Genomic DNA, 20,106 nt, shown 5'->3' with positions numbered 1-20,106 from the left:
ACACTTGAATTTCTTCCCAGAAAATGGGTTTGTCTTTTCTACCACATCGTCAGTCTGCACATTTTCTAAATCTTTATGCTTTGCTTCCCTTTTAAACATAAGTTCCAATTTCAAACCTTCTCTTTGTGAACACATAAATCTGAAGGCTTTCAGAATCAACCAAGTCATTTCTTGAATGCTTTGCTGATTAGAATTTATTCTGCCAGATACCCTAAATCATCTTTCTCAAGTTCAAAGTTCCACAGATATTTAGGGCAGGGGCAAAATGCCACCCATCTCTTTGCTAAAGTACAGCAAGAGTCACCTTTATTCCAGTTACTCATCTTCATCTGAGACCACCTCAGCCTGTACTTTGTTGTCGATCTCACTATCAGTGTTTTAGTCAAAATCATTTTGATGAGTCTCTAGGAAGTTCCAAACTTTCCCATATCTTTCTGTCTTCTGCTGAGCCCTCCAAACTGCTTCAACCTCTGCCCATTACTCAGTTCCAAAGTTGCTTCCATATTTTGCCATATCTTAATAGCAGCGCCCCACTACATTGATACCAATTTTCTGTATTAGTTTATTCTCACACTGCTATAAAGAAATACCTCTGACTGGGTGGCTTATAAAGGAAAGAGATTTAATTGACTCACAGTCCCACATAGCTGGTAAGGTCTCAAGAAACCTACAATCATGGTGGAAGGCGAAGGTGAAGCAAGAACCTCTTCACAGGGGTGGCAGGAGAGAGAAGTCCAAGTAGGGTAAATGCCAGATGCTTGTAATACATCCAATCCCATGACACTCACTCACTATCATGAGAACAGCATAGTGAGTGAGTCTCATGAGATCTGATGTATTATAGGGGAAACCGCCCCCATGATCCAATCACCTTCCCTCAGGGTTCTCCCTTGACACATGGGGATTACAATTTAAGAGGAGAATTGGGGGCTGAATCACAGCCAAACCATATCACATATTTTTAATGTGCTGTTAAATTCTATTTGCTCGTATTTTATTAAGTAGTATTGTATCAATATTTATCAGGGATATTAGTGAGTTATTTCCTTATAGTGTCTTTGTCTGGATATGATAATAGGGTAATACTGGCATCATCAAATAAGGTTTAAAGTGTTTTATTCTCTTTAAAGTTTTGGGAAAAATTTATGATGATTAGTATTAATTCTTTTTAAATTTATTTGGTAGAATTTACCAGAAATGTAATCTGTTTTGGGGTTTTTCTTTGTTAGGTGATGTTTAATTAATAACTCAATCTCTTTATTTTTATAGGTCTGTGAAATTTTCTCTTTTTCCACAATTTATTCTTAGTAAACATGTATTTTTAGAAATTTCCTATTTCAATGTATACTTGAGAAAAATGTGTGTTCTGTTGTTGAGTGTCCTCATATGTCTCTTAGATACAATTAGTTTATAAGGTTATTCAAGTCCTCTATTTATGTATCGATCTCCAGTCTGGCTGTTCTATTCATTTTTGAAAATGAGGTGCTATGGTGTAAATGTGTGTGTCCCCAAAAATTCATTTGTTAAAATTATAATCCCCAAGTTGATGGTATTAGAAAATGGAGCCTTTGGGGAGGTGATTAGATCATAAGGGTGGGCTCTTTGTGAATGGGATTTGTGCTTATATTAAAGAGTCCCCAAAGATCTGTCTTGCCTGTTCTACTATGTGAGGACACAGTTAAAAGGTGCCATCTATGATCAAAGAAATAGGCCCTCTTCTGGGTCTTAGACCCAGTCTCAAGAACTGTGAAAAATAATATTTGTTGTGGATGTGTCACCACATTTACGGTATTTTGTTATAGAAGTCCAAACAAAGTAAGACAAAATTGGTACCCAGAACGGGGGGTGCCACTGTAACAAATGCCTAAAATGGTAGAAGCATTTTTGGAACTGGGTAATGAGTAGAGATTAGAACAATTTTGAACTGCATGCTAGAAAATGTCTGTATTTCCAAAACAAACTGCTAAGGGTGCTTCTGGTGAGGAGTAAGGAAAAGACAAACTATGTAGACAAAGACTTAAACTTCTTAGAGTGTACTTAAATTGTCATGATTTGAATTTCACTGGAAATACTAAAAATATGAATGGCAAAGACCATTTCAATGAAGTCTACTTGGAAATAATGAATATGCTATTTGAAAACTAATAGGCTCGCAATTCTTCTCATAAAGTGGCAAAGGACTTGCCTGAATCATGTTGATGAGTGTTGTGGAAAAAAGAATTTACAAGTGACCAAATAGGACATTTGGCTGCAAAATTTCTAAGCAAAGTGTTGAAAGCACAGTTTGACTTCTCTATAATTGGTACAGTATAATCAAGAAAAGAGGAATAATGTAATAATTAAATGTTTAATAAGAAATGAAGCAGGACTTAAAGATTGGAAAATTCTCTTTTAGCCTATACTGTAAAAAATGAGAAAATGTGGTAAAAAGGTAACATCAAAGGTGTGGCCAAGTTACTATTCAATAAGAAGATCAGTATGGCTTAGCCAGGTGCCGTTCATCAGGATAATTTTAAAAATACCTCAAATATATTTTTGTATTATCCATCGAAGGCCCAGAGTGCCAGCTTCTGCAGGACAGATGAATAATTAAAAAGAAGGGGCTGTAGGCATCAACAACGTCTCAGTACTTGCTGCCTAGCAAAGCCTTAAGGCCCTGCTCATCACACTCCATTGCTGTGCTCCTCAGTCACCCCAAGTATAGCTCCAGTAGGTTACAGTATGGCATGCATTGTGCGCAGGGAAGCTGTGGGAAAGCGACCGCCTCAACCTGGATTTCAAAGGATGCTCCAGAAAGCTGCAAAGCCCAGATAGAAATGCACTGTGAGGATGAGGCCTTTTTGTAGAGTCCCTACTAGGGAAATGCCTGTGAGGGTGGGGATACCTCCTTTATGTCAGACTGGTATTCTTGAAATTCTAGCTTAGACAAGCCACAGGTGTACAACCGAGGCACACAGTGAGCACAGAGGTGGGGCCACTGCAGTTAAATGCTATGGACATGGAGCATCCCAAAGCTGTGGGGGAAGGGCCACTGTTTCAGTGGATCTGGAAGGCAGACTTCCACCCAGTGGTCCTGGAAGGCAGAAACTTGAGTCTAAGAAAATTATTCTTGAGTCTTAACACATTGAAATTTCTCAAAACCTGTTACTGCTTTTTAATTTTCTATTTATTCCTTTTAAAAAAGAATGTCTGTCCCAACATTGCATTTTGGAAGTACATAGCATGTTTAATTTCACAGTTTCACAGCTGGATGGCAATTTGTCTCAGGATAAATCATATCTTCAGTTTCATCTATATCTTATTTACACGACATTTAGATAAGACTTTAAACTTAGACTTTAACATTGATTATGAAATGAGTTTAAACTTCCGGGTATATTGAAATCAAGTGAATGTATTTTGCACGTAAGAAGAAAGAAATGTTTAAAAAGAATGAAATGCTATGGCCTAAATGTTTCTGTCTCTCCAGAATTTACATAACAAAATCCTAACTTTAAAAGTGATGGTACTAGAAGGTGAAGTCATTTGGGAAGGTGATAGGTTGTGAGGATGCAGTGTTCATGAATGGGAGTAGCGGTCTTATAAAAGAGGTCCGAGAGAGTTGCTTTGCCTCTCCCTCCATGTGAGGACATAGCAAGTAAAGTTTCATCTATCAAACAGGAAACACTCTTTCAATAGACACCAAATCTGCTAAAACATTGATCTTGAACTTGTCAGCCACCAAAACTGTGAGAAATAAATGCTTTTGACTTTTAAGTCACCCATTTTATGGTATTTTGTCATATCAGCCTAAATAGCCAAAAACATAATGTATTGCAGTCTCCCACTGTAATTGTACAATTGTCAATTTCTTCCTTTTATTCTGTTAACGTTTCCTTTGTATATTTTGGAGCTCCGATATTTGGTGCATATGAATATACAAATTGTATCTCTTTGGTGAATTGATACTTTTATTAGTATGTAATGTACTTTTTTGTCTCTATCGGGTTTTTTTACATAAATTCTATTTAGTGTTATGTTAGTATAACCACCCCAGCTCTTTTGCTTACTATTTGTATAAATATTTTTTTCACTTTTTTTAACCTGTAACCTCTTGTGTCCTTAAATTTAAAGTGTGTCTCTTGTAGACAGCCTATAGTAGGATGCTATTTTTTTAAATCCATTTTGCTAATTTATTTCTTTGGCTGTGTAGCTAATCCATTTCTACATCAAGTAGTTATTTATAGGGAATGATTTAATTTCTTCATTTTTAATTTGTTTTTGTTATGTCTTACAGCTTTTTATGTCCTTCATTTCCTCCATTACTCACAATTTTATGTTTAGTAGTTTATTTTGTAGAGATAAGTTACAGTATTCTTCTTATTTTTTGTATATATTGTATAGATATTTTGTATTTATTATGGGGATTGCATGTAATATTCCAAATTAATAACAATATATTATCAATTATATCAACTTAACTTTTATTGCATACAAACACTCTAATCCTGCACAGCTTTGTCTCTCCACTTTATGTTGTTATCAAACACTACATAAAAATTGTTTATTTATTAAAGTAGTTTTGCAATTATTTTATACTTTTTAAAATTCTGTAGAAAAATAATAACTGGAGTTTCAATCTAAAATTACAGCAATACTGGCTTTTATATATGATCTATGTATTTGCTTTTACTGGAGATCTTTATACACAGCTGTTTTATTTGTAATTTTTTATACTTTTACTTTAGATTTGGGGGCACATGTGTAGGTTTGTTACATAAGTAAACTGCATGTCACTGTGTTTTGGTGTACAAATAATCCCATTACCCAGATAGTGAGCATAGTACCTGTATTAGTCTGTTTTCATGCTGGTGATAAACACATACCCAAGACTGGGCCATTTACAAAAGAAAGAGGTTTAATTGGAGTCACAGTTCCATGTGTCTTGGGAGGCCTCACAATCATGGCAGAAGGCAAGGAGGAGCAAGTCACATCTTATGTGGATGGTGGCAGGCAAAAAGACAGCTTGTGCAGAGAAACTCCCATTGTTAAAACCATCAGATCTAACGGGATTCATTCACTATCAAGAGAGGAGCTCAAGAAAGACCAATCTCCATAATTCAATCACCTCCCACCAGGTTCCTCCCACGGCATGTGGGAATTGTGGAAGTTACAATTTAAGATGAGATTTGGTGGGGACACAGCCAAACCATATCAGTACACAATAGACAGCCTTCCAAAGTATGCCCTTCTTCTACCCTCCCCTATAAAACAGTCCCTAGGTTCTACTATTTTCGTCTTTGTTTTCATATGTATTCAATGTTTTGCCCCAACTAATAAGGGATAACATGCAATATTTCTTTTGTTGTTGTTCCTGAATCAGTTCATTTAGGATAATGGCCTTCGGTACCATCCATGTCCTGGGCTTTTTTTGGTTGATTGACTATTTATTACTGCCTCAATTTTAGAACTTGTTATTGGTCTGTTCCGCAATTCAATTATTTTCTAGTCCCATCTTGGGAGGGTGTATGTGTCCAGGAATTTATTTATTTATTCTCAATTTTCTAGTTTATGTGCATAGAGGTATTTACAGTATTATTTGATGGTTGTTTATATTTCTGTAGGATCGGTGGTAATAGTCCCCTTATCATTTCTGATTGTGTTTATTTGAATCTTCTCTCTTTTCTTCTTTCTTACATCTATTTTATTAATTTTTTCAAAAAAAAATTAATAAAATTTTTTTTTCCTGGGTTTGTTCTTTTTTTTTTTTTTTTTTTTAATTTTTGTGTGTGTGTGTGTGTGTGTCTCAGTCTCCTTTAGGTTAGCTCTGATTTTGGTTATTTCTTGTCTTCTGCTAGCTTTGGGATTTGTTTGCTCTTGATTCTCTAGTTCTTTTAGTTTTGATGTTAGGCTGTTAACTTGAGATCCTTCTAGCTTGTTGATGTGTGCATTTAGTGCTATAATTTTCCTTCTTAACACTGCTTTATGTGTCTCCCAGAGATTCTGGTACATTGTATCTTTGTTCTTATTAATTTCAAAATGCTTCTTGATTTCTGCCTTACTTTACCCTTTACCGAAGAGTCATTCAGAAGCAGGTTGTTCAGCTTCCATGTAGTTGTATGGTTTTGAGTGAATTTCTTAATCTTAAATTCTAATTTGATTGTGCTGTGGTCTTAGCGTCTGTTTATTATGATTTCAGTTCTTTTGCATTTGCTGAGTCATGTTTTACTATCGATTATGTGATAAATTTTAGAGTAAGTGCCATGTGGTGATGAGAAGAAAGTATGTTCTCTTGTTCTTGGGTGAAAGATATATTCATACTTTTCTGGTTTACTTGATCCAGACCCGAGTTCAGACCTTGAATATTTTTTGTTAATTTTCTTTCTCGATGATCTGTCTAATACAGTCAGTGGGGTGTTAAAGTCTCCCACTATTATTGTGTGGGAGTCTAAGTCTCTTTAGCAGTCTCTAAGAACTTGCTTTATGTATCTAGATGTTCCTGTATTGGGTGCATATATATTTATAATAATTAGGTTTTCTTTTTTTATATATATACTTTATGTTCTAGGGTACATATGCACAATGTGCAGGCTTGTTACATATGTATACATGTGCCATGTTGGTGTGCTGCACCCATTAACTCGTCAATTACATTAGGTATATCTCTTAATGCTAAATAGTTAGGTTTTCTTGTTGAATTGGACCCTTTACTATTATGTGGTGCCCTTCTTTTTCTTTTTTGATTTTTTTTTTGGCTTAAAATCTGTTTTGTCAGAAACTAGGATTGCAACCCAGGATTTTCTTTCTGTTTTCCATTTGCTTAATAAAACTTCCTCCATCCCTTTATTTTGAGCCTAAGTGTGTCTTTGTATGTGAGATGGGTCTCTGGAAGACAGCTTGCCATTCTGTGTCTTTTAATTGGGGCTTTTGACCCACTTACACTTAAGATTCGTCATGGTTATGTGTGGATTTGATCTTGTCATCATGATGCTAGCTGGTTATTTTGCTGACTTGTTTATGTGATTGTTTTATAGTCTCACTGGTCTGTGTACTTCAGTGTATTTTTGTAGTGGCTGGTAACACTTTTTTTCTTTTTTTTAAATGTTTACTTCTTCTTTCAGGAGCTCTTGTAAGGCAGGTTTGGTGGTAATGAATTCCCTCAGCATTTGCTTCTATGAAAAGCATCTTATTTCTCCTTCAGTTATGAAGCTTAGTTTGGCCAGATATGAAATTCTGAGTTGAAAAATGCTTTTCTTTAAGAAGAAAAGAAAGTTATTTTAAGAAGGTTAAATATCATCCCCCAATCTTTTCTGGCTTGTAGGGTTTCCACTGAAAGGTCTGCTGTTAGTCTGATGGGATTTACTTTGTAGATGACCCGCCCTTTCTCTCTGGCTGCCCTTAAAATATTTTTCTTTAATTTTCATCCTGGAGAATCTGATGATTATGTGTCTCTGGGATGATCTTCTCGTGGTATCTTACTAGGAGGTTCTCTGCATTTTCTGAATCTGAATGTTGGCCTCTGTAGCTAGGTTGGGGAAGTTCTCCTGGGTCATATTCTGAAGTATATTTTTCAACTTGATTCCATTTTTCCCATCTCTTTCAGGTACCCCAAACAGTTGTAGCTTTGGTCTCTTTACATAATCACATGTATCTCAGAGCTTTTGTTCATTCTCTTTCATTATTTTTTTCTGTATTATTCTCTGTCTTTCTTATTTCAGAAAGATAGTTTTCAAGCTCTGAGATTCTTTCCTCCACTCAGTCTATTCTGCTACAAATACTTGTGATTGCATTGTGAAGTTCTATTTATTTATTTATTTATTTATTTATTTATTTATTTATTTTTAGCTCTATTAAGTTGGTTATGTTCATCTCTTAACTGGCTATTTTGGCTGTCAGCTCCTGTATTGTTTTATAATCCTTAGGTTCTTTGCACTGGGTTACAACATGCTCCTTTAGTGCAGCGAAGTTTGTTTTTATTTCTATCTTGAAGCCTGCTTATGTCATTTCCACCATGTCAGCCTCAACCCAGTTCTGAACCCTTGTTGAAGAGGTGTTGTGATCATTTGGAGGAAAAAACGGCATTCTGGCTTTTTGACTTTTCAGTGTTTTTGCATTCTTTCTCATCTTTATGGGCTGATTGACCTTTGATCTTTGAGGTTGCTGGCCTTTGGATGGGTTTTTGTGATTTTCTTTGTTGTTGTTTGTTTGTTTGTTTTTCTCTGAACAGTCTGGCCACTCTTCCATAGGGCTGTTGTGGTTTGCTGGGGGATCGCTTCATTCCCTAGTTGCCTCAATTTTTTCCATAACTGCAGGTATCATCAGTGAAGGTTGGAGAACAGCAAAGATGGCACCTAGCCTTTTTCTTTGGAAGCTCCATCCTGGGGTGTACTGACCTGTTACCCACCCAAATGCACCTATAGGAGGTAGCTGCAGACCCCGGTTAGGAGGTGTCAACCTGTCAGGAGGAATAAAATCAGGGACCTTCTTAAAGAAGCAGTCTGGCTGCTTTCTGTTAGAACAGTTGTGCTGTGTTGGGGATCTCTTCAGCACCCGATTGGTTTGGGCTCTCCAAGACTCAGGCTGAACCAGCTGAGAAGCCCAAATAACAAAGGTGGTGGCCTGCCCCTCACCCCAGGCACTTCATATCAGGGAGAACTTAGAGCTCTGTCTGCTGTAAAACACAAGTGAGACTGGCTGGAAGCCCCAGCTTGGAGAACCCACCCTATGAGGAGGAGTGAATCAGGGTCCTACTTAAGGAAGCAATCTGGCTATTATCTGTCAAAGCAGCTGTGCTTTGCTGCGGGAATGCTTCCTTGTCCAGACTGGACTTTCTGAAGCCTGCAGGATGGAATGGTTGAGTTGATAAAACAGCAAAGATGGCGACCCTCCCATCTCAGGCAGGCATCACCCTGTTGCCAGTGTCTAACTGGAGTTCCAAGCCAATAAGTCTTATCATGTGAGATTTAGTCCCCCCCATTCTGTGGGGTCCACAGAACGATGCTGCTTGGCTCCCGGAACACAACCCCCTTCCTAGGGGTATGTACAGACGTCCCACCTTTCTTGGGTGGCAGACACATTTATTTGGGGATCCCAGGGCTGGAGCATGTAAAACTCCTGGATCTCTGTGTGTGGAGACACAGCTTTGTGTGTCAGACCCAAGGCCTTGACGGCGTGGGCTCACAAGGAGATCTCCTGATTCGTGGGTTGCAAAGGTCCGTGGAAGAAGTGTGGTTGTCCAGGGTCACACAAACACTCACTGCTTCCCTTGGCTGGGGGTGGGAGTTCCCTTGGCTTCAGATCGCTTCCGGATGATCCCTCACCCCCACCTTGTTTTTCTTCATTCTCCATGGGTCTGGTTGTTTCCCTCATCAGTCCCAAGGCGAGTACTTGGATATTGCAGTTGAAGGTGCTGTATTCACTTGCCCCTTTCCTTCCTTTCCATGAGTGCTGCAGACCTCAGCTGCTTCTAATTGGTCATCTTGACCCCCTCCAGTACCATTGATATTTTCACTGTATTTTTCATTTCAATTTTATTTATTTTGGCTTAGCTCTTTATTATTATTTTTTCTTCTACTGAATTTTTATTTGGTTTGCTTTTGCTTTTCTAGTTTTTTAAGATGAATCATTAAATGGTTTATTTGAATTCTTTCTCTTTTTCAATGTAGGAATTTATAACTATAAACTTTTACTACTGTTTTTGCTTTATTTCATAGGTTTTGGTATGTTGTGTTTTCATTATAATTTTTCAAGAATAATTTCAATTTTCTTATTAATTTCTTCATTGACCCACTTCTCATTCAGGAGTATATTATTCAATTTCAATGTATTTGTAGTTTCCAAAATTCTTCTTGTTATTTATTTCTAGTTGTATTATATTGTGGTGACAGAAGATGCTTGATATTATTTCAATTTGTTTTGGAATATTTTAAGAATTGTTTTGTGACCTAATGCATGGTAGGTCACACACACACACACACACAAATAGATGTCTATTGTAGCCTTCACCGTCTGGTCTTATTTTTAACCATCTTTTTGGGGCACACTTTGAGAATGATCTATGGGCTGAAGACAAGAATGCATATTCTGAAGCTGTTAGATAACATGTTCTGTGAATATCTATTAGATCTACTTTGTCTATAGTGCTGATTAATTCTGATTTTTTTTGTTAACTTTGTCTGGAAGATGTGTCTAATGCTGAAAGTGGATTGTTGAAGTTTCCAGCTGGTATTGTATTAGGGCCTATCTCTGTTTTTATTTCTAATAATGTTTGGTTTATACATCTGGGTGCCACAGTGTTGGGTGCACATATATTTACAATTGTTATAATCTCTTGCTGAATTGACTCCTTTATTATTATATAGTGCCTTTATTTGTGTCTTCTATAGGTTTCATCTAGATATTTATTTCTATCTAATATGAGCATAGCTACTCCTTTTTTTGTGGTTTTCTTTGGCAAAAAATATCTTTTTTTACCCATTTATTTTTAATCTGTGTATGTGTGTGTGTGTGTGTGCGCGTGTGTTTTACATATTTAGTGTGTTTCTTTTAGGCAACAGATCAATGGCTGTACACACACACACACACACACACACACACACACATTGAATCTGACTATGTGTTTTGATTGGAGAATTTAGTTCATTTACATTCAGTTTTATTATTGATAAGTAAGGGCTTTTTTTTTCTGTCATTTTGTTATTTGTTTTCTGGTAGTTTTGTGGTATTCCCTTTCTTTCTTTCTTTCTTTCTTTCTTTCTTTCTTTCTTTCTTTCTTTCTTTCTGTCTGTCTGTCTGTCTGTCTTTCATTCCTCCCTTCCTCTAGTGAAAATGATTTTATCTGATGATATGAGTTAGATTATTGCTTTTTATTTTTTGTGTATCTATTGTGTGATTTTTGTTTAAGATTACAATGAGGCTTGCAAATACTATCTTATAATCCATTATTTTTACCTGATAACAATTTAACACCATTTGCATAAGCAAACAAACTAACAAAAAGAAAACTATAAAAATTCTACACCTTAACTTCATCCTCCCACTTTTTAACTTTTTGTTGTTTCTATTTATGTCTTATTGTACTGACTATGTCTTGAAAAGTTGTTGTAGCTATTAATTTTGACTGATTTTTCATGTAGCCTTTCCATTTACGAAAAGAGTTGTTTACACACCACAGTTACAGTGTGATACTATTCTGTGCTTTTTTTGTGGACTTATTATTGTTAGAGAGTTGTATCTTCAGGTGCTTATTAATTGCTCACTAATATCATCTTTTTCTGATAGAAGTATTCCCTTAAGTGTTCTTGTAGGACTGGTATGGTGCTGATGAAATTCCTTAGCTTTTTTTTTTGTCCTGAAAAGTCTTTATTTATCCTTCATGTTTGAAGGATATTTTCACCAGATGTACTATTACAGGGTAATTTTATTTTCTTCAGCATTTTAAATGTGTCATGCCGCCCTCTCCTGGCCTGTAAGGTTTCGGCTGGAAACTTTACTGCCAGATGTACTGGAGCACCATTGTACATTATTTCTTTATTTTCTCTTGCTGCTTTTAGAATTTTTATGTTTGACCTTTGGGAGTTTGATTATGAAATGGGCAGTCCTTTTTGGACTAAATCTGCTTAGTGTTCTACAATCTTCTCATACTTGGATGTTGATATCTTTCTCTAGATTTAGAATGTTTTCTCTTATTAACCCCTTGAATAAACTGTCTACCCCTACCTTTTGCTCTACTTCCTCTTTGAGTTCAATAACTCTTAGATTTGCCATTCTGAGGCTATTTTCTGGATCTTGGAAATGCACTTTATTGTTTTTTATTCTTTTTCACTTCATCTCTTCTGACTTTGTATTTTCAAACAGTCTGTCTTCAAGATCACTAATTTTTTCTTCTGCATGATCCATTCTACTATTAAAGATTCTGATGCAATCTTTGGTATGCCAATTGCATTTATTAATTCCAGAGATTCTGCTTGATTTTTAAAATTTATTTCAATATTTTTGTTCAATTTATCTGATAGAATTCTGTATTCCTTCTGTGTGTTATCTCGAATTTCTTTGACTTTTATCAATACAACTATTTTGAATTATCTAAAATGTCAGATATCTGTGTTTCTCTGGAGTTGATCATTTATGCTTTATTTAGTTCATTTGGTGAAATTATGTTTTCCTGGATGGTGTTGATACTAGTAGATGTTCTTCAATGTCTTGGTATTTAAAAGTTAGATGTCTATTGCAGCCTCACCGTCTGGTCTTATTTTTAGCTATCTTTTTGGGGAACATGTCCAGATATTTCAAAGAATTTGGATGTTGTAATCTAAGTTGCTTTTGCTTTAGGGGGCGCCACAAACCTAGTAATGCTATGGTTCTTTCAGACTCAAAAGTGCTCTGCCTTGGTTTTCTTGAACAAGATCACAAAAAACTCTGAATTACCAGGCAGAAACTCTTATTCTCTTCCTTTACTTTCTTCCAAAATATAGTTTCTCTCTGTTCTGAGCCACCTATAGCTGGGGGTTTAGTGACACCAGTACTCCTGTATCCACCACAGCTATGACTGTGCTGCATCAGACCTGAAGCCAGCACAGTGCTGGGGCTCACCCAGGGCCTGCTTTAACCATTCTCTTGGTACTGCCTATGTTCACTCAAGGCCCTGTAACTCTACAATCACCAGGTGGCAAAGCCAGGGTGGCCTATGTCTTTTTCTTCAGGGACATGAGGTCCCCCAGTCCCTCGGTGGGTTTAGAAGTGACATCCAGGATTTAGAGACTACTGTCTAAAACTTTAGAAATCTAACTGGTGTTCTATTGTATTGCAGCTTAGTTTGCACTCGATGTACCAGATGCAGTCTTTCCCACTCTTCCCTTTCCTTTCCAAAGGCAGAGAACCTTACCCAATAGCAATTGCCACACCTGGCCAGGAGCAGTACTGCCAGACTACCACCAATGTTCCATTAAGGTCCAAAGGCTCTTAAGTCAGCTTGTGGTGAACGTTTCCTGGCCTAGGATTTATCCTTTAAAGCAGTGGACTCCCACCTGGCCCAGAGGAGGTGCAGAAATATATCATCCAAGAGTCAAGTCCTGGAATCTGCGACTTTAAGATCCTGCTTGTTGCTTTACGCTGCTGTTGGCAGTTTTGGTACTCAAGGTGCAAGACAAAGTCACTTTTACTTTTTCCTCTGCTTTTCTCATTCAGGAGGAGTTTTGTCCAGTAGCCAGCACACCTGGTATTGTGCCGAGTCTCACCCAAAGCCAGCAAATATCAGAGGCTCACCAAAGCCCTTGATGAAGTATCTATGTATCACTGCTGGTTATTCAGGGCCCAAAGTCTCTTCAATTAGCAGGTGATAAATGCTGGCAGAACTGGACCATTTCTATCAAGGCAGAGGGATCCTTTCTGGCCCAGGGTGTGTCTAGAAAAGTCATCTGGGAGCTAGGGCCTATAAATAGGGGTTTTATGATATGGACCTATACCCTACCCTGCTGTGGCTAAGCTGGTATTCAAGATGCAAGACAAAGTTCTAATCACTCTTCCCTCCTCTCTCTTCGAGTGGAAGGAAGAGGTCTCTTTTGAAGCCCTTAGCTGTGCAGCCTGGGGTTAAGGGAAGAGTGTTGTCAGCACTCCTTTGGTTGCCCCAGCTGATGTCTCACTATGTCACATGCCCCCACTCCCCCAGTTCACTGTCTCTGGGCCTAGTTCAGCACAGTAACTCACCTAAGAGCTGCAGTCCTTATGGGCTAGGCTGTCTTTCAAGTTTACTTAGAGACGGAGAACACTTTGTCACTCTGTGGTGAGGTTTTCAAGCGCTCACGTTTGGTCTGCTGTAATTGATAATTCCCCTCTCTCTGGGGCTGGTTTGAATGCTCCCTCTGTATGCAAGCATCAGCTGAATTTGAACTTGCTTTTTTTTTTCTGCTTTAACAGAACAGCACTGTGTTCAATGCCCCACAATTACTGTGTTTTTTTTTCTCTCCAACAACCCAGACAGGCTCTCTGTGCCATGCTGCTTCGGCCTGTGTTTGGGATTAGGTGGTGTCAGTGATTCAAGTCTGCTTTTTTCTATCTCTTCCGTCCCTCTTTCAGTGATGAAGTTAAAACCAGGTACTATGAGTGCTTACCTAATGTTTTCTTCTTATGAAGTTGTTTTTTTTCTGTGCAGATAGTTGTTAACTTGGTGTACTTGTAGGAGGGAGGATCGGTGGAGCTTTCTCTTTAGGCATCTTGCTCCGACTCTTTAAGTAAATTCTTGTATAAAGTGTAAGGTATATGCTGACATCTTATTTTTCATATGGGTATTTAATTATTTCATCACTTGTCAAAAGTCTATCTTTAATCCAATAAATAACTGTTTTATCTTTGTCAATAATTGGTTAATAATTTTTAATTCAATTTATGTCCTCTAAAAGTGCTAGGATTATAGACATGAACCAACTCACTTTGCCTGGGATAATATTCTTGATTTCTTGTTCAGATGCTTTGCTGTTGGCATATAGAAATGCTACTAATTTTTATATATTAGTTTTGCATCAGACAACTTAATTTATCAGCTCTAATAGTTTTATGGTGACATATTTTTCTCTAACTATAAGATTTGTGATATGGTTTGTCTGTGTCCCCACCTAAATAAATCTCATCCAGAATTGTCTTTCCCATAATACCCACATGTCATGGGACTGTTGGAACCGAACTGTCGATTCCCTCCTGGGCAGGGGTCGCCGCGAAGGATCACCCACACGAGATTCACAGCAGAGAGTTATTTATTACTAGCGCGCTAGGGTCCCAAGCTCTAAGTTGGCCCTGGGACCCCGACTGCTTGTTACAGGCTGTTTACATAGGCAAACACAAGTTCAAACACAGCTTATGGCGCGAAATTCAAACAAAGCTTAAGGCGCAAAATGAGTGGGTCTAGCTATGGCCTGAGCAAGGTGTCTTGTTCTAATTGGTTAGAGCAGGACCTTATGAGGTTCTTTCCTGGAGTTGTTGATTCCGGGAACTTCGAGGTAGGGTGGGACCCCCGGAATTGGCAGGGTGGGACCCCATGAGGTTGTTTCCCGGAATTGGCAGGGTGGGACCCTATCGAGGCAGGGTGGGACCCTATCGAGGCAGGGTGGGACCCTATCCAGGGCCACCTGGTGTTAATTTTTTTAAGTTTTATGAGGCCTAGTTTCTAAGTTTTATGAGGCCTAGTTTCAGGACGTACCTGGGGGGAGGTAATTGAATTGTGGGGGTGGTTACCCCCATGCTGCTGTTCTCATAATAGTGAGAGTTCTCATGAGATTGTATGGTTTTATAAAGTTCTTTCCCCCTTTTACTTGATACTTCTTGCTGCCACCCGGTGAAAAAGGAAATGTTTGCTTTCCCTTCCACCATGATTGTAAGTTTCTGAGGCCTCCGCAACCATGCTAAACTGTGAGTCAATTAAACCTCTTTTCTATATAAATTACCCAGTCTTGGGTATGTCTTTATTAGTAGTGTGAGAACAGAATAATACAGTAAATTGGTACCAGGAATGAAGCGCTACTAAAAAGATACAGAAAAATATAGAAGTGACTTTGGAACTGGGAAACAGGCAGAGCCTGCAACACTTGGGAGGACTCAGAAGAAGACAGGAAGATGTGGAAATGTTTGGAACGTCCTAGAGACTTGGAGGGCTCAGGAAAGGTTTGGAACTTCCTAGAGACTTGTTGAATGGCTTTACCAAAAATGCTAATACTGACAAGGACAATGAAGTCCAGGCTGAGGTGGTCTCAGATGGAGATGAGGAACTTGCCGGGAACTGGAGTAAAGGTCACTCTTGCTATGCAAAGAGACTGGAGGCATTTTGCTCCTGCCACAGAAATCTGTGAAACTTTGAACTTGAGAGGGATAATTTAGGGTATTTAGTGGAAGAAATTTCTAAGTGGCAAAGCATTCAAGAGAAAGTAGAGCATAAAAGTTTGAAAATTTTGCAGTTTGACGATGTGGTAAAAAGAAAACTCTATTTTCTGGGGAGAAATTCAAGTTGGCTCCACACATTTGCATAAGTAACAAGGAGCTGAATATTAATCACCAAGACAATGAGGAAAATATCTCCAGGGCATGCCAGAGACTCTCACACCAGCCCCTCCCATCACAGGCCCAGAGGCCTAGAATGGGGAAATGGTTCCCTGGACCGGGTACTATCCTCCCCTCCCTGATGCCCCTGCTGTGTGCAGGTTGGGGGTTGGAACTTGGGTGCCCTGCATTCCAGTCACTCCAGCCATGGCTAAAAAGGGCCAAGGTACAGCTCACACCATTGCTTTAGAGGGTGAAAGGCCCAAGCCTTGGCAGCTTCCATATGATGTTGGACCTGCAGGTGCACAGAAATCAAGAACTGAGGTTTGGGAACCTTCAGCTAAATTTCAGAAAATGGATGGAAAGGCCTGGATGTCCAGGGAGAAGTTTGCTGCAGGGTCATAACCCTCACAGAGAACTCCTGCTAAGGCAGTGTGGAAGGGAAATGTGGGATTGGAGCCCCAGTGCGGGGTCCCCACTTGGGCACTGCCTAGTGGAGCTGTGAAAAGAGAGCCACCATACTCCAGGCCCCAGAATGGTAGATCCACTGACAGCTTGCACCATGGACCTGGAATAGTCACCAGCACTCAATGCCAGCCCATGAAAGCAGCCAGGAGGGAGTCTGTACCTTGCAAAGCCATGGGGTCAGAGCTGCCCAAGGCTGTGGGACCCCACCTCTTGCATTAACATGACCTGGATATGAGACATGTAGTCAAAGAACATCATTTTGAAACTTTAAATTTTAATGACTGCCCTATTGGATTTCAGACTTGCATGAGCCCTGTAGCCCCTTTGTTTTGGACAATTTCTCCCATTTGGAATGGGTGTATTTACCCAATGCCTGTACCGATATTGTATCTAAGAAGTAACTAACTTGCTTCAATTTTACAGGCTTATGGGTGAAAGAGATTTACCTTGTCTCAGATGAAACTTTGGATTTGGACTTTTGGATTAATGCTGGAATGACTTAAGACTTTAAGGCTAATGACTAAGACTTTCCAACGAAAGGCATAATTGTGTTTTGAAATGTGAGGAGATGAGATTTGAGAGGGGTCAGGGGTGGAATGATATAGTTTTTCTTTGTCCCTACACAAATCTCATTTTTAATAGTAGTTCCCATAATCCCCACATGTAATGGGAGGGACCAAGTGGGAGGTAATTGAATCATGGGGGCAGTTATCCTTGTGTTACTATTCTCATGACAGTGACTTAATTCTCACAAGATCTAATGGTTTTACAAGGGTTTTCTCCCCTTTTACTCAGCACTTCTCCTTGTTGCCGCCATGTGAAGAAGGACGTTTTTGTTTCCTCTTCTGCCTTGACTGTAAGTTCCTGAGGCCTCCCCAGCCATGCTGAACTTTGAGTCAATGAAACCTTTTTGTCTTTATAAATTACCCAGTCTTGGGTATGTCTTTATTAGCAATGTGTGCATGAATTAATACAATCTGAAACCAAAAATGATTCAATTTCTTTTGTTCCCATTTAGAGGCTCTTTGTTTTGTTTCCTTAACTAATTGTTCTAGCTAGAATTTCCATTGCTACTTTTAATAGCTGTGGTGAAAGTGAGCATCCTTGTCATGTTTCAGATCTTCAAGTAAAGTTGGTTTTCCTTTATTCAATATGATACTAGCTGTGGGTCTGACTTATACAGATTTTATTGTGTTGAGATAGGTTTTTTCTATATGCAATTTTTCAGTGTTTTTATGAAGAAAGAATGTTGAATTTTTTCTAATACTTTTCTAGCATCAATTAAAATCATATGGTTTGTATTTTTCATTCTGTTTACATGATATATTAAATTTATTTGTGTATGTTGGGGTATCATTGTATTACTGGGATAAATCACAGTTTGTATGAATTAATGGACATTTTAATGTGCTGTTGAATTCAGTTTGCTACTATTTTGTTAAGGATGTTTGCGTTCCATACCCATCAGAGATATTGGTCTTTTCTTCTCTGAAGTGTTTTTGTCTGGTTTTGGTAATAAGATAATACTGGCTTCATAGAATAAGTTTGAAGTATTCCTTCCTCTTCTATTTTTTGGAATAGCTTCAGTAGATTTGCTATTAGTTTTTTAAATATTTGGTAAACTTCAGTAGTGAAGTCCCTGAGTCGTGGGCTGTTCTTTAATGGGAGACTTTAGTACAGCCTTAATCTCATTACTTTTTATTGATCTATCTACTTAGGTTTTGAATGTCTTCATCATTCAATTTTGGTAATTTGTATGTGTCTAGTAATGTATCTATTTCGTCTGAATTTTCCAATTTATTGGCATATCATTGCTTATAGTTGTCTCTAATGATCCTTTAAATTTCTCCAGTATCAGTTATAATGTCTACATTTTTATTTTTTATTTATTTGGGTTTTCTCTTTCTAATTTAGTCTGGCTAAAGGTTTGTCAATTTTGTCTATCTTATATTTTCTTTTTTTAAATGATTATTTGAATTCATAATCTATGTGTGTTTTTTAAACTTTTATTTAAGGTTCAGAGGTACACATGCAGGTTTGTTTTATAGGTAAACTCTTGTCATGGGGGTGTGATATACAGATTATTTCATCACCCAGGTACTATGCTTAGTACCTATTAGTTATTTTCATTTCTCCTCTCTTTTCTCCCAACCTCCACTATCAGGTAGGCCCCAGTGTCTGTTGTTGTCCTCTTTATATCTATGTGTTCTTGTAATTTAGCATCCACTTACAAGTGAGGACATGCAATATTTAGTTTTCTGTTTTTGCATTAGTTTTCTAATGATAATGGTCTTCAGCTTTATCCATGTTCCTGTAAAGTACATAGTCTTATTCTTCCTCATGATTGCGTAGTATTTCATGGTATATATGTACCACATTTTAAAAATCCAGTCTTCCTTTGATGGGCATTTAGGTTGATTCCATGTCTTTGATATTCTGAATAGTGCTTCATTGAACATATAAATACATGTTTCTTCATGATAATAGAATAATTTATATTTCTTTGAAAATATACACAGTAATGGGATTGCTAGGTCAAATGGAAGTTCTACTTTTAGTTCTTTAAGAAATTTTCAAACCGTTTTCCACAATAGCTAAACTAACTTACACTCCTAGCAACAGTGTATAAGGTTTCCCTTTTCTCTGCAACCTTGCCATAGTCTGTTATTTTTTGACCTTTTAGTAATAAACAGTCTGACTAGTACAAAATAGTACCTCATTGTGGTTTTGATTTGAATTTTTTTAATAATCAATGACTTTGACATGATTATCTTATGCTTGTTTGCAGGATGTATTAAAATCACTTTTGAAAGGTGTCTGTTCATGTTCTTTGCTCACTTTTTAGAGGCATTTTTTTTCTTCTAAATTACTCTGCTGATAACTTTTTTTTTTTTTTTTTGACTGTGCAGAAGCTCTCTAATTTAATTAGAATCCATTTCTCAATCATTGCTTTTGTTGCAATTGCTTTTGAATGTTTCATTGTTAAATCTTTGGCTGTTCCTATGTCCAGAATGGTATTTGCCAGGCTTTTTTTCCTAGGGTTTCCCCACCCCCTTTACCCCGAGATGGAGTCTTGTTCTATCACCCAGACTGGAGTTCAATGGTGCTATCTCAGCTCACTGGAACCTCTGACTCCTGGGTTCAAGCGATTCTCCTGCCTCAGTCTCCCGAGTAGCTGAGATTACAGGCGTGTGCCACCACGGCTGGCTAATTTTTTGTATTTTTAGTAGAGATGGGGTTTCACCATGTTGGCCAGGCTGGTCTCGAACTCCTGACCTCAAGTGATACACCCACCTCAGCATCCCAAAGTTCTGGGATTACAGGCATGAGCCACCATGCTCGGTCTCTAGGATTTTTATAGTTTTGGTTTTTACATCTAAGTCTTTAATTCATCTTGAGTTGATTTTTGTATGTGGTATAAGTCAGTGTCCAGTTTCAAATCTTCTGCATATGGCTAGCCAGTTAACTCAGTGCTATTTACTCAATAGAATAGACAGACATTTCCGCATTGCTTGTTTTGTCGGCTTTATCAAAGATCAGATGGTGGTATGTGTGTGACCTTATTTATGGGTTCTCTATTCTGTTCCCTTGTTCTATGTGTCTGTTTCTTTCTTTTTTTTTTTTTTTTTACCAGTA

Source organism: Theropithecus gelada, chromosome X (assembly GCF_003255815.1).
Source record: "Theropithecus gelada isolate Dixy chromosome X, Tgel_1.0, whole genome shotgun sequence".
NCBI classification, from domain to species: Eukaryota; Metazoa; Chordata; class Mammalia; order Primates; family Cercopithecidae; genus Theropithecus; species Theropithecus gelada.
This window is presented reverse-complemented; position numbering follows the sequence as displayed.